The sequence below is a fragment of the Myodes glareolus genome, chromosome 4, assembly GCF_982192425.1.
Source record: "Myodes glareolus chromosome 4, mMyoGla1.1, whole genome shotgun sequence".
Taxonomy (NCBI): Eukaryota; Metazoa; Chordata; class Mammalia; order Rodentia; family Cricetidae; genus Myodes; species Myodes glareolus.
This window is the reverse complement of record NC_142029.1, coordinates 72173953-72186287: the sequence shown is the minus strand read 5'-3', so window position 1 is coordinate 72186287 and position 12335 is coordinate 72173953. Positions and strand designations below refer to the sequence as shown.

Here is a 12335-nt window from a genome sequence, read left to right as displayed (position 1 = left end):
CACCGTGTGTGCCTGAGTTAGCCAGGGAACAGTCAGCTCAGGGAGGGATGCCAAGGCAGCGAGGTGTCAGTTTCACCAACACCTGGCATCTCCAAGGCCGTATTAGCAGGAGGCTGTCAATCTCCAGACAGGAAAACAAGAGACAGAAAACAGAAGAAACAATCAAGAATGAGACGGTAACAAGGGAGAGGAAGCAAGAGGCTGGGGGACTATTTTAAATAATGCTTGATAAATTACCTGCCTGTCCTGGCCTCCTCATAAAGGAGATAGTAGGAGCTGAAGTTTACATTTGACAACTCACCAAAACAATGTGCTGCACGCATGACAGACCAAGGCTGAAGCAGGCAGCTGTGTGCTTCAGAGCAGGGGCCTAGAAGGGAGAGGAGCTGTCCACCGCACCTACTGATCACAGGTTCACTTGTGACCACATATGCAGTGCTGTGCACATACATGGAATTGTTCATGCACATGGAGGAGGCAATGGTGGGACTCATTGTTATGCAGACACACAGCTCAAAGACCTGACCATGGGTGGCATGTACCCACACATTGCATGTGAGTCCTTTCCTCTTCCAGGTCAAGGGAAATGCAAGACCCATGTGTTGAATAAACTATCTTCAGTAGGTATGGGAGAACATGAACTTCACAGTAGGGGAGGGGAGATGGGGCATGCAATCTTCCAGAAGTTAACATCATTGGTTAGATCTTTGGGCTGCCCTGGGGACTGGCCCACAAGACCAATTTAGCAAGTATAATTAATTTAACTAATAGCCATCTGTGTAAGTAGTAAGATCACTGCAGCAAAGATGTTTCTAAATAGGTATCAAGGTCTGGCTGGACCATAGCTGCCCTTTTCTCCACTTTCTGGCATCGAACCCATGTCCTGCTTTCCAGAATAGAAGTGTCTGCACTCAGGTGGGTCACATTGGACTTCTTTCTCCCTGCAGAATACAGATGGCATATGCCACCCCCTATATCTTCAGGTCCTACATGTAAGGCTTCAACCAACTGCAAGGCAAAAATCCCTGTGAAGAAGTGGGCATGGTAACATGCACTTTAGAGGACAAGGCAGGAGGCCTGCAAGCTTGAGGCTAGCCTAGAGAATATTGAAAAACCTTGTTTCAAACAATCACATGCATACACATAGAAAATACATGAAAGTAAGTATACTCCTATACTAACATGTACAGGCTTTTCTTGTTTGTTTTTTTTTTGGAATTATATAGTACCACAATGATTTGAGTATGATAAGGAAATCTAATGATGATTTAAAGTATATGGAAGCCGGGCGCCGGGCAGCAATGGCACATGCCTTTAATCCCAGCACTCGGGCGGCAGAGACAGGCAGATCTTTGTGAGTTCGAGACCAGCCTGGTCTACAAGAGCTAGTTCCAGGACAGGCTCAAAAGCTACAGAGAAACCCTGTCTCAAAAGACCAATAAATAAATAAATAAATAAAGTATATGGTTTTCTATAAAGGACTTGAGTACTCATGGATTTTGGTGTCTGTAAGGGAAAGGGAACCCTGGAACCACTCCCTTGCAGATACTGAGGCAGGACTCTGTACATTAAGAGGAGCTGTGGTTGCCATGCAAAAGTGAAGATCTCAGTCAGTTTGACAGTTTTGTCATTTTGACGCAACTTAAGAGAGCCACAGTGAGGGGTTGTCTGCATTGGGTTAGCCTGTGGGCATGTCTGCGGGACGGTGTCTTAACTAAGTTAATTGATGTGGCAAGCTCTAGCTCACTGTGGGTGGATCCACTCCCTAGGCAGGGGTCCTGAGCTTTACGAGTGTGGCGAATTCAAGCTGAGCACAATGTGTGTGTTCCTTTCTCTCTGCACTTGACTATGGATGTGATGTAACTGCCTGCTTGAGGTTCTGGTCTTAACTGCTCCCTTAATGATGGGCAGGAACCTGGAAGTTAAAATAAACTCTTTCTCCAACAAGTTACTTTCTGTCGGAGTATTTTATCACAGCAGCAGAAATGAGGCTAGGTCAGCTGGAGCCCTCCTGCGACTTTGAGCAGAATGCCAACCTTTGCATTATCGTACTCTGTGGACCTGGTGTTGATGTGCCTCAAAAATTCAAGTGTTAACAGGACTGGAGAGATGGCTCAGCAGTTAAGAGCACTGGTTCCCCTTCCAGAGGACCTGAGTTGCATTCCCAACATGTATGTGTAGCCAGCAACTGTCTGTAACTCCAGTCCCAGGGATTCCAGCGCCATCTTCTGGCCTCTGCAGGCACTGCATGCATAAGGTGCACATACACACGTACAAGCAAAACGCCCATATTCATAAAATAAAAAAAATCTTCTTTAAAAAATTCAGGTACTGTAATCCTATTCCACAAGATGATGGCATTAGGAGACTTTCAAGAATCTCCTTAATGGCTTTAGTGCCATTAGAAAAGAGACCCAAGAGAAACCTTTAACCACATCCACTGCATGAGAACACAGAGAGAAGAGTCATTGTCATCAATGAGTCCGGAATTAGGACCTCAGTGGGACACCGAATCTGCCAACTCTGCCAACCCTGCCCCTGGGCTTCCTGACCTACAGAACTATGAGAACGAGTTTCCGATTTCTGAGTCCCCAAGTCTGTGATATTTTGTCATTACAGCCCCAGTAGTAGACAAACAGAAACACTAACCCTGCTGTATAGGTCCAGTAAGTGAAACGACCCACGTTAGGGTGCTTTGGAACCAGACTGTCACGCTAGCTTGTTACCTAGTGATAGAATCTGGGGAACTTGCCTTCCCAGGACAGTGCTAGAGCTAACTGGGAGTTGGGCCGACAGCTGGTGGGTACTAGCAGTCTGGGGCTATGTGGGCAGAAGTAGGCAGACTGGTGCCCTTCCTGGAAACCAGACCATTATCATAGACTACAGTAAATCCAATCTCCCTCTCACCTTCCTTTCTCCCTGCTCATGGGGTGTGTGATAACCTGGGTGTCAAGAGGAGCGATGGCCCCAATGCTTCCTTAAATCTTACTTGTTGAAGCGCAAGACTGAGCTGTGCTCCTGAGTCCTACTCTATACAGCACAGCCGCATAGGTTTCCCAGGGAAGAGAAGGCATCTCATCCAGAAGGGTCCAGGCCTCCTGAGAGGAGAGCAAGGCCGAAGCCTGGTTTTTCGTGAAATCTGCTGCTACTGAGCTGCCCCCATGACACCTGGGTCTTGTCTGCCTGCCTCAGCAAAATGGCGCGGCCACATGTGGAGGACTTTAGGAAACACACACAAATAGCTGCCATGGAAATATGTGACCCAGGAGGACCCTTTGGAATTCTCTCATGACATATGTCCCGAAGTCTGCATGGGCACTGGAGACCATGGATCACACAGGGCTCAACTCCAAATGCGTCACTGGATCTGCAGCCCAGCCCAGATCTCCACCATGCCCTCGGCTGTCTTCCAGGCCTCTCTCTGCTTTTCTCACTACAGGACTGACATCTGTATCACAGGGATGCCCTGGAAGGGCAAGCACCACCATGTGTGAGGATCCAGGGCACTCAGCCAGCCCCTCCCAGGCCTTGTCCAGTACTGAGGATCTGGATGATTAGAGACGCTGAGCCAACATATAACCAACTGGACTAGTAATCGGGGAGGAGTGTGCTGGACTGTTTGGACCTCTTCAGAGCTGTGACTGCCAGATGTGAGGCTTAACTAGGACTCGCTTCTGTTCTCTGAGCCCTGACTATCCAGAAATCTCTGACTGACGGCCAGGGCTGGGGAGAGGGATCAGACCCCTGAGCCATAGAAAAGACACCAGCGGCAGTACATTCCAGCCCTGAGCCGGTCGCTTCCTTCCATGGGGAAAATGGTCCAAGCATTTACTCTTCTCTGAATGCTCATTGAGCTCAACACGCAGGCCCGGTGGGGAACCATGGAATAGAACATTGTCTTCCAAGTTCCGAGCTGTCTCCTAGGACTCCAGAAGGCCGGTGTGGCTGCCTGCCCAGCACGAGCCCTGAACAGATTTCTGCAGCATTGTTACATTCTCACCGCTTAGGATCCGCTTGCTTTTCAGTCAGTGGACAAACAGATCTGACTTGAGGAAGGAAACACTTTGTCGTGGGAGGAGGCTGAGCCTGGATTAAGGATTCCAGGTTCTAGTCTGCTTAGTGCAGCGTCTCAGCAATTTCTTATCTGCGAAACGAGATGAGCAATGTCTGCTCAGATTGCTATGGGAGCAAATGAAACGGAAGGTACCAAAATCGGTTTGAACAAGGGACGAAATGACGTAAGTATGGAAAAGCTGCGGTGTTGAGTGTCCTCTGAAGCCTGCGGGTAGCTGCTGTGGTCATTCCATAGTACAGTTGAGCAGTGGGTCACCATCCTGAACCTGCCACACCTCTGTCACTTAGGAGTACAATGTTGAAGGCTGTTTGTTATTGTTGTTTTGTTGGGTTTTTTAAATATAAAAGTGTTCAAATGCAAATCCCAATATACGGCACTGAGACTAGTCTAATAACTATTCTCAGGGCATTTTCCCTTCTGGAGAAGTTTCTGATAAATCTGCTCTACGCCCTAGAATAAAATCCTACCCTCTATTTCAGAAGTCCTGGGTCCCATATTTTACAGTAAGGACAGCCTAGACCCCCCACTACTTCCCCAGAACGGAGGCTGAAGCTAGGCCACCTTGTCTGTGTAGTGGTCAGGTCTGCACTCTCTCCCTGGTGTCTTTTTCCAGCTGCAGAGACAGCTTTGAGGTCTCTAGTTCTGTCCCCACATGGGGTATAATTGGCTGCAGTTCCTCCTTGCTTGGGCATGTATACCCCTCCTATGGGAAATATCCCGTAAGCGACTTGATCTCAGGGCTGGCACATGGTCCAGCTGTCACAGTTGCAGCTGCCTCGGCCATGCCCCTCCATACCCCAATTAGGAGCTTTCCAGTCACTTAACTCCACCACGGGCTTGAAGCCAAAATAACAGTCTCTTGTGGGTTCTTGGAGCTCTCCTCCTACGCCAACACTCCAGTTGACTGTCACTCAATAGAGAAGGTAAGAGTGGGGGACAAGATGACAGGCCCCAGGCACTTCCTCCTTGCCCACTCTGCCTCCCTTACCCCAAAAGCAGTATGTCCCTCCAGGAAGGGGCACCCTGGGTTCTAGGTGACAGGCCTTCTCATCGGTGTCTGTGCGAGGTTACCCAGCACAGAGGGACAAGAGTCACAGGACACTGCAGACAGTAAGACTCAGCTAAGAGCCAGAGTACCTGAGGCTACTCCTCAACCAGGCTAGCTCTGGGGTGGGGCTAGGTCAGGCAGGCCCAACCAGGGGATGTCCCATGGCCTTCTATCCCAGTACTTAAATGCCCAAGCCTTGGAGTTGAACACCCTTGGTCCTAAGCATAGGTTTTTAAAGTAACTGCCTGGCTCTAGGCAAGGTACTTACGACCCTCTCTGAGTCTTGGCATTACAGTCTGTGAAGTGGACAAAATAATGCACTGTATCAACCACATTATTTAATGAGGAATTGATGAGCATGTTGATAAAAATTAAGCATTTACCAAGTGCTTGGTAAACAGTAGGTACTTAATAAGTGAAGCTATCATCATTATTCATTCGAGCTGTATTAAGCAGTGTCCTGTCATGTTAACAAGCACCTGAGGTAATGAGTGTGATACAAAACAGATTTCGGTGTGATTCACAAGTTGAGAGGTTTCAGTCCAAGTCAGTCAGCCCTATGCTTTGTGGCTTATGCAAGGTAGACTGTTCCGGAAGGCATGGATAAGAGCAAAACTCCTCCTCACATGACCAAAGAGTGAGTGAAGCAAGGGATAAAGGAGCAGGGACCCCACACTTTCTGGAAAGTGGGGATCGAAGACTTCACTGACATGCCCAGAGAACAGCTTACAGAAAGAAGAAGTTTAATTTTGCCTCGTACCGTCAGACGTCTCCACTCAGGCCAGCAGATCTGCCATTTTGGGGCCTGTGGGGAGGCAGGATGTCACACAGGAGCCCACGGTGAAGGGACTGCTTATCTCAGGGTGGTGGGAGGCAGAGAGACCTAGTGGAATGGTTCTCAACCTTCCTAATGCTGTAAACCTTAATACAGTTCCTCATGTTGTAGTGATCCCCAACTGTAAAATTATTTTCTTTGCTACTCCATAACTGTAATTTTGCTATTACTATGAATCATAATACAAATATCTGGTATGTGATCCCCAAGAGGTCATGAGTCACTGGTTGAGAACCACTAGCTTCGAGGGAAGCAGGGTCCCAACAACATCCCTTCAAGGATATACCTCTTCCTCATATTCACCTTGAGACTAAGATTTCAGTGTTTCCATTCAGGAAGACCAAGTCAGTCAGTCCACAGCCCATGGCAATGTTAGCGATGTCAGGAAGATGCTATGGTCCTGTCTTGAAGGGTCACTGAGGAAGAGGGGGCTGCTGTGTCACAAGCACAGAGTACAAAGGACGAGATGTCATCCAAAGAGTCAGGATGGGTTGAGAGAGATCTTACTTGGAAAGACTGACAGCTTGCCCAAGGCTACATAGATAGAAAAATAACAAGATCCAGATCTGAACCCAAGCTAAGTCCAAGGACTGCCCAGCACTGACTGCCCCCAAAGTATCTCACAGATTTACGAGGGGATGTGCCCACAGTCTTACATGGTAATGGCCCTTCTCCAAATATGATCCCATGTGGGAAGTACTTATAGCCATGAACCCCAAAGCTTGTGCCATTCTTGTCTCATCTCCTTCTGCTGAGGGCCTCTTCCTTCCCTTCTACTTCAAGAGGTAGGGCGCACAGGAAGGCAACACTGTTGTTGCAAGATTCATTTATTTTAATAAAAGTTAAATGTCGTCAGCACCATTTCCATCCACAAACCATCAATATTTCAGGACTATTGCTCAGCCCAGGGTGGCAGAGATGGCCCCCTCCATGCCTGAACGGCAGCTTCTAGTTAAAAGTTCACCACAGAAAATTTGATGCCTAATAAATTGGAGCCTTCCCTGCTTTAAATCATTTTTAAACCACGATTGCCGCACAAAATATAATTATTACAAACTGGTCATTTGTAACAGAGAAATCTCATTAAAACGATTCCATGCTGGAAAGGCAAGTGGGAGGGGGGAGCGAGGAGGAGGCGGCAGCAGTCTGGGGAGGAGGGGGAACTGGAGGAGTGGGAGGCTGTGGAAGGGTGGGAGAGGGCTGGGGGGGCTCTTAATTACAGATTGATTATTTCTGGTGATTGAGCATGGAATATAATCAACTCAACATCTCCAGGCTTGAGCAGAAGTGAGGACAGGCAAGGGGCAAAGACTGGCGGCTCTGGATTGTTTTCTGTTCGCAGTCCAGCGACTAGCTGAGGCGCAGTCTGGATTGGGCACAGGTCTGCCTCCCTCCACTGCCCCGCTCAGATTTCTGGCAGGTCCCTGGCTGGCGGAGGAGACTGCTATTGATCAGGGGCTGTGGAGCTGCCCCTAGTCCTGCTTATTCCCCAGCAGAGGACACTGCATTGTTGCTAAAAGTACTGGGTTCCTTAACAGGGAGGTAGAAGGCAGAGGGGTTCCAGTCTTACCTTTCATCCTCTTCAACTGGGACCTTGGGATTGTTTTGCCCAAAGTACACAAGCTTAGGTTTTCTGATGATTGAGATGAGCTGAGTGGTGAGTGTATGCGCGGGCGCACGCTTGCACACACACACACACGCAAACACAGTTTGTAGATAGTGGGAGCCTCACCAAATATAAAGTATTCATATATCATGCCCTCTTGTACAGAACTAGCTCTGAAAAAACTGCAGGATTAAAAGTCCCTGGCAGAGTAAGACGTGCAGAAAGCAGCTGTGGTCACACATGTGACTCCTCTTCCACGGTGGGTGTTTAACACAAGGCATATTTCTCTCCCTGGGGAGTGTCAGGTCCTGTGGTGGGGAAAGAGAGGGAGGCTGCTGAGTCTCCAGAGAGCAACCTGTGCTGGGTGCCTGGCCAGTGCTAAAGAGCAAAAGATTCTGGGTGTGCACACAAAGTAAACCAACATCCTGGGTTTGTCGATTTGTCCTTTTTCAGCACCAGGGATGGACCCCAGGGCCTCACACAAGCTAGACAAGTGTCTCACTAATGAGCAATCCTCACTTCCCATATCAGAGTTTGCACTCTCTTCTGTTGCCCATTGCAGAACTTCAAGCAAGCACCAAGTATGGGGTCCAGGACCATCCTTCATCCTTCATGCCAATCTATGGAAGAAATCTGCCTGCAAAGGTACTAAGCTTGCCTGGGCATGGTAGTGCATGCCTTTAATCCCTATACACAGGAGAGAGAGCCAGGCAGATCTTTGAGTTCAAGGCCAGCCTGGTCTACATAGCGAGTTCCAGGTCAGCCAGGCCAACAAAGTGAGACAATGTCTCATACAAAACCAAATTCCAGGCCTGTGAATGTAAGTACCTAGAACTCCACTGACACACCTCCTCCCAGGTCACTTGCCCTCTGGCTTACTTGCTTCTGCATCCCACACCCAACATCAGAGTACCACTTGCTTTGATTCTTCTCTTTCTCCCCTTGCTCAGCTCAGTTCACTTCTCTGAGGTTCAGGCTCCCTGATAGCTCTGAGGAACACCTCCTGGGAAGAGCTCCTGGCCTTGAGGGCAGTGCTGAAAACCAATTAATACGGTGGCCTTGGTCTTGCTTGAAGGAATCTTGGGAACTGGGGAAGGCTATCCCCAAGGGCATCTGCCCCTGCAGCCTCAGGTCCCAGCCTCAGACATCAGTCAACCCACAGGATAAGTACAGACAACATAGAAGTTTCCTGAAGGCAAGGACACAGTTCTCTTGATTTTCTTGTTTCTGCCCTACACACAGCAAAACCAACATTCAGTGGCAAAGGTCTTCCTGCAGACACCCCTCAAATCAGCCACTGCACCACACACTGGACTTGGGACCATCATTTCTAACTGTGGCTTGAGTAGGTCATACACTCTCTCTGAGGCTCGGCTGTATGACAAGAGCTGTTCAGTTTATTTCTAGAAGACACTTTTGCATGATGGGATCATCAGAATTACAGCATCATGACCCTTAGTCGTGATGGCCCTGAGCCATGCTTGAGGGGAGAGGACACCTTCTTTGTCAGTGCTCCTCTCACCTCTCCAGTCTTCCCTTTACAGACAAGAGGATGTACGCAGGCTGTGTCTATAGTCAGCCTTCATCCCACATTTGAAGCATCTCTGTGATTGGCTAGCCAGCTAGGCCCCCTGCGGGTTGGGCTAGTTCAGGGTGGGTGCCATGGGTGGGCGGACACCCGGAGCCCACAGAGGAGACACCTGTGTACATGCTCACAGGATGGTGGGTGGCTGAGAAGAGCCACCCCCCTCTCTCCTCCCAAATAGCTGTGCAGCAGTGGGGGGCAGTGGGGACAGGCCAGTCATGTGGCTGGAGGTGGGAGCGCCTGAGGGTTGCCAGGGAAACCATGGCTGCGGGAGCCCCCAGCCATTTGCCTCTTTGCCATGGAGACAGTGAGCTGTAGGCAGCAAGGGTAACAGAACAGGTGGCCCCCACTATGGGCTCCAGGAAACCACAGAGCAGCCTCGGCCTTTTGCTAGGGGAGGGAACAGTCTTGGGATCAATTTTCCGATTACAAAACCATGTTCAAATGTCAATTTCTTCCCCCCTGCTTGGGAGTATTTCCTTCCATTTCACCAATCCATTCCCCTCCTCTCTTGTTTCCAGGCCTGCATTTGATGTCAGCACAACACTGGTCTTTGAAGAATGAAATTTGGCAGCAGTCAAGGACCTGCTATGACCTCACAGTGTCTGGCATTTTCAGAAAAGATGTCTTCTAGATTGAAGGAGGGAGGCTTGGGGTGAGAGGGCTAGAAACAGGAGCCGGGGTGTCTGGATGCAAAATGGGAGTGCTGCCCAGTGGGGCATCTGGGCACTCCTGCTTCAACCCCTGGCTCATTAATCTGACCATCAACATAAGGCAACCAGCAGTTTCCTGAAAACTCCTCAAACTTCTCCCATGACCCGCTCCTTGACTTCCAACCCCTCCTCAGGCACAGGGAAGGGAATGGTTTAAAAAAAAATGGCTGACATGGGCTTGCAGGTGCAGGGTCCTTCCCTCTCAGTTTCACGGAGCTCAGAACAAACACCGCTGTTAGCCTTCTCCATTGCTCAAGCTCTGGACACCCAGGCTTGTGAAATGGGGAGACCCTCAGGCTGCTCAGAATGCCTGCCAGGGCTGCAGCTTATGGGACAGCCCCTTCCCACACTCTCCTTCGTGCCCTTGACCCTGACCTCACACTTACTTTCCAGGCTCTATGACAAAGCTAATGCATAAAGCGTAAACACTGAGTGTTGTTTCTTTTTGTTGACTTGAAAGTGGAAGAGAGACTGAGGTGAGGAGGAAGGCGTCTAAAGGGAGATGGACATAGGTGTGGTGGTATGCACCTTCAGTTTCAATACTTCAGAGGCAGAGGCTGGTGGATCTCTGTGAGTTCAAGGTCAGTCTTCTCTACATAGTGAGTTCCAGGTCAGCCAGGCTACATAGAGATACCTTGTCTCAATATGCATACATACATATATATATATATGTGTGTGTGTGTGTGTGTATACACACATATATGCATACACACACACACACACACATATATATATATATAGAGAGAGAGAGAGAGAGGAGTTGAGAATGAGAGCAAGAAGAGAGGTAAAATTCTGTGCATGCTTTTTCTCATGGGTAACTCTAGAGTTAACTCTATATATGGGGTGTGTGTGTGTGTGTGTGTGTGTGTGTGTGTGTGTGTGTGTGAAAGCAGAAAGGGGAAAAGAAACCATTAAGGTTGAAGATAGAGATGGGAGAAAGTGATGGGGAGGGGCAACTATGAATAAATGTATGTATATATACGCGTGTCATAACACAACACACTATTTTATACGCTGACAAAAGAGTCCTTGGCTATTGCCCCAGATAAACAGAGGACTAAGAGAACCACAGAACCTCAGGTCCGTAGGATCCCATCTCGGCTACTACCGTGACTACTCACGTCCGCTCTGGCACTGAGTGGGCCCCACACCTGACTCCTCATCCCACTGATACAGCCTCTGGGTTCCAGGCTGTCATCTAGCACAACCTCCCCACTCACTGGGCCATCTGGCCATATGCCCGGTTGTCTGGTTTGTCTCCTGCCTGTTGAATGTTCAAGCCCTGGGCTGTGACAATCATATCTGATCATTAATAATGCAATAATGGAATAGTGACTGGAGAGACACTTGGCTAATCAGCTAGCACAGGCTCATTAGTGGCACAGAACAATCACAGCGATGTAATAACAGATCCCAGGAAATTTCAATTAAACCTGGAACTTTGTTAGGGTTTCATTTCATTTTCGGCACGATGCAGGACAGCGTAATTGCAATCAGCTAAAGCCACTGCAAATCTCTTCCAAAAGAGCCCCTTCCCCTGGGTGTGCACAGGAATCAGGCCTCGCTCTTCCTTCGCCTGCCCATCTGAATCCCAAGCTGATTAATGAACTCCTTCTTTGCCCCGAGGAACATTCCACCCAACTCCCTGGCTTCCCTAGACTCAGGATCACCCTGGCTTCTGGCTGCATGGTAGTTGATGCTATGAATCTGTGCTTTCTAGAAGTTTGGGAGTGCTAGCTAACTGTGCTAACGTCTTTATAGGAATTATTACATTTGAACCTCACTGCAGCATATTGAGATTCTGATTCATGGCATCAGTTTATGTGATTCATCCAGTATCAAAGAAGGTACAAAACTGCTTTAGGTTATACATAACTACTATTACTGGTGTAGGCAGAACACAAAACCAGACCTGTTTAAATTCAAAGCTTTTCCATCTGGCTTCTTTCCTGCCATTCTCATTATCTCATTCATTTTTTTCATTCTCTCATTCATTCTTCTCTCATCCTTCCCCTCCCCCTCCCGCTCCTTCTCCCTGTTCTTCACTCCCTGGATAGAGTGCTGAGTGGGCCACATAGATGCTGCAGGAAGCTGGGGAAGCAGATGTTAGATCCTTGGCCTTCAGTCTATAGTAGACAACTAAGCAACACTTTAAAGGCGCACTGGGGTTGGTGGGTAGATCAGTTGGCAAAGTACTTACTACCCAACCACGAGGACCCAAGTTCAAGCCCCAGAATGCACATTTAAGAACTAGCTGTGATGGTGTGTATAATCTCAGTGCAGAGAGGCAGGAGTGAGTGGATCCCTGAGGCTCGCTGTCAGTCAGCCTAGCTTCCTGGGCAAGCTCCAGACCAATGAAAGATGATATCTCAAAATCCAGATGGATGGCCCATGAGGAACAACACCTCATGTTGACCTCTGATCTCCACATGTGCACACATATGCACGTGCACCCATGCCAACACACATAGAG

At 48.7% G+C, this 12335-nt stretch overlaps 1 long non-coding RNA gene across 1 annotated transcript; it reads left to right on the top strand.

The window, feature by feature from the left end:
* Positions 1-7672: 7672 nt before the first annotated feature.
* Positions 7673-10294, top strand: LOC146894466 (uncharacterized). Its single transcript, XR_015737621.1, has 2 exons — positions 7673-8209; positions 9671-10294. It is a non-coding gene; the product is annotated as an uncharacterized LOC146894466 (long non-coding RNA).
* Positions 10295-12335: the final 2041 nt, after the last annotated feature.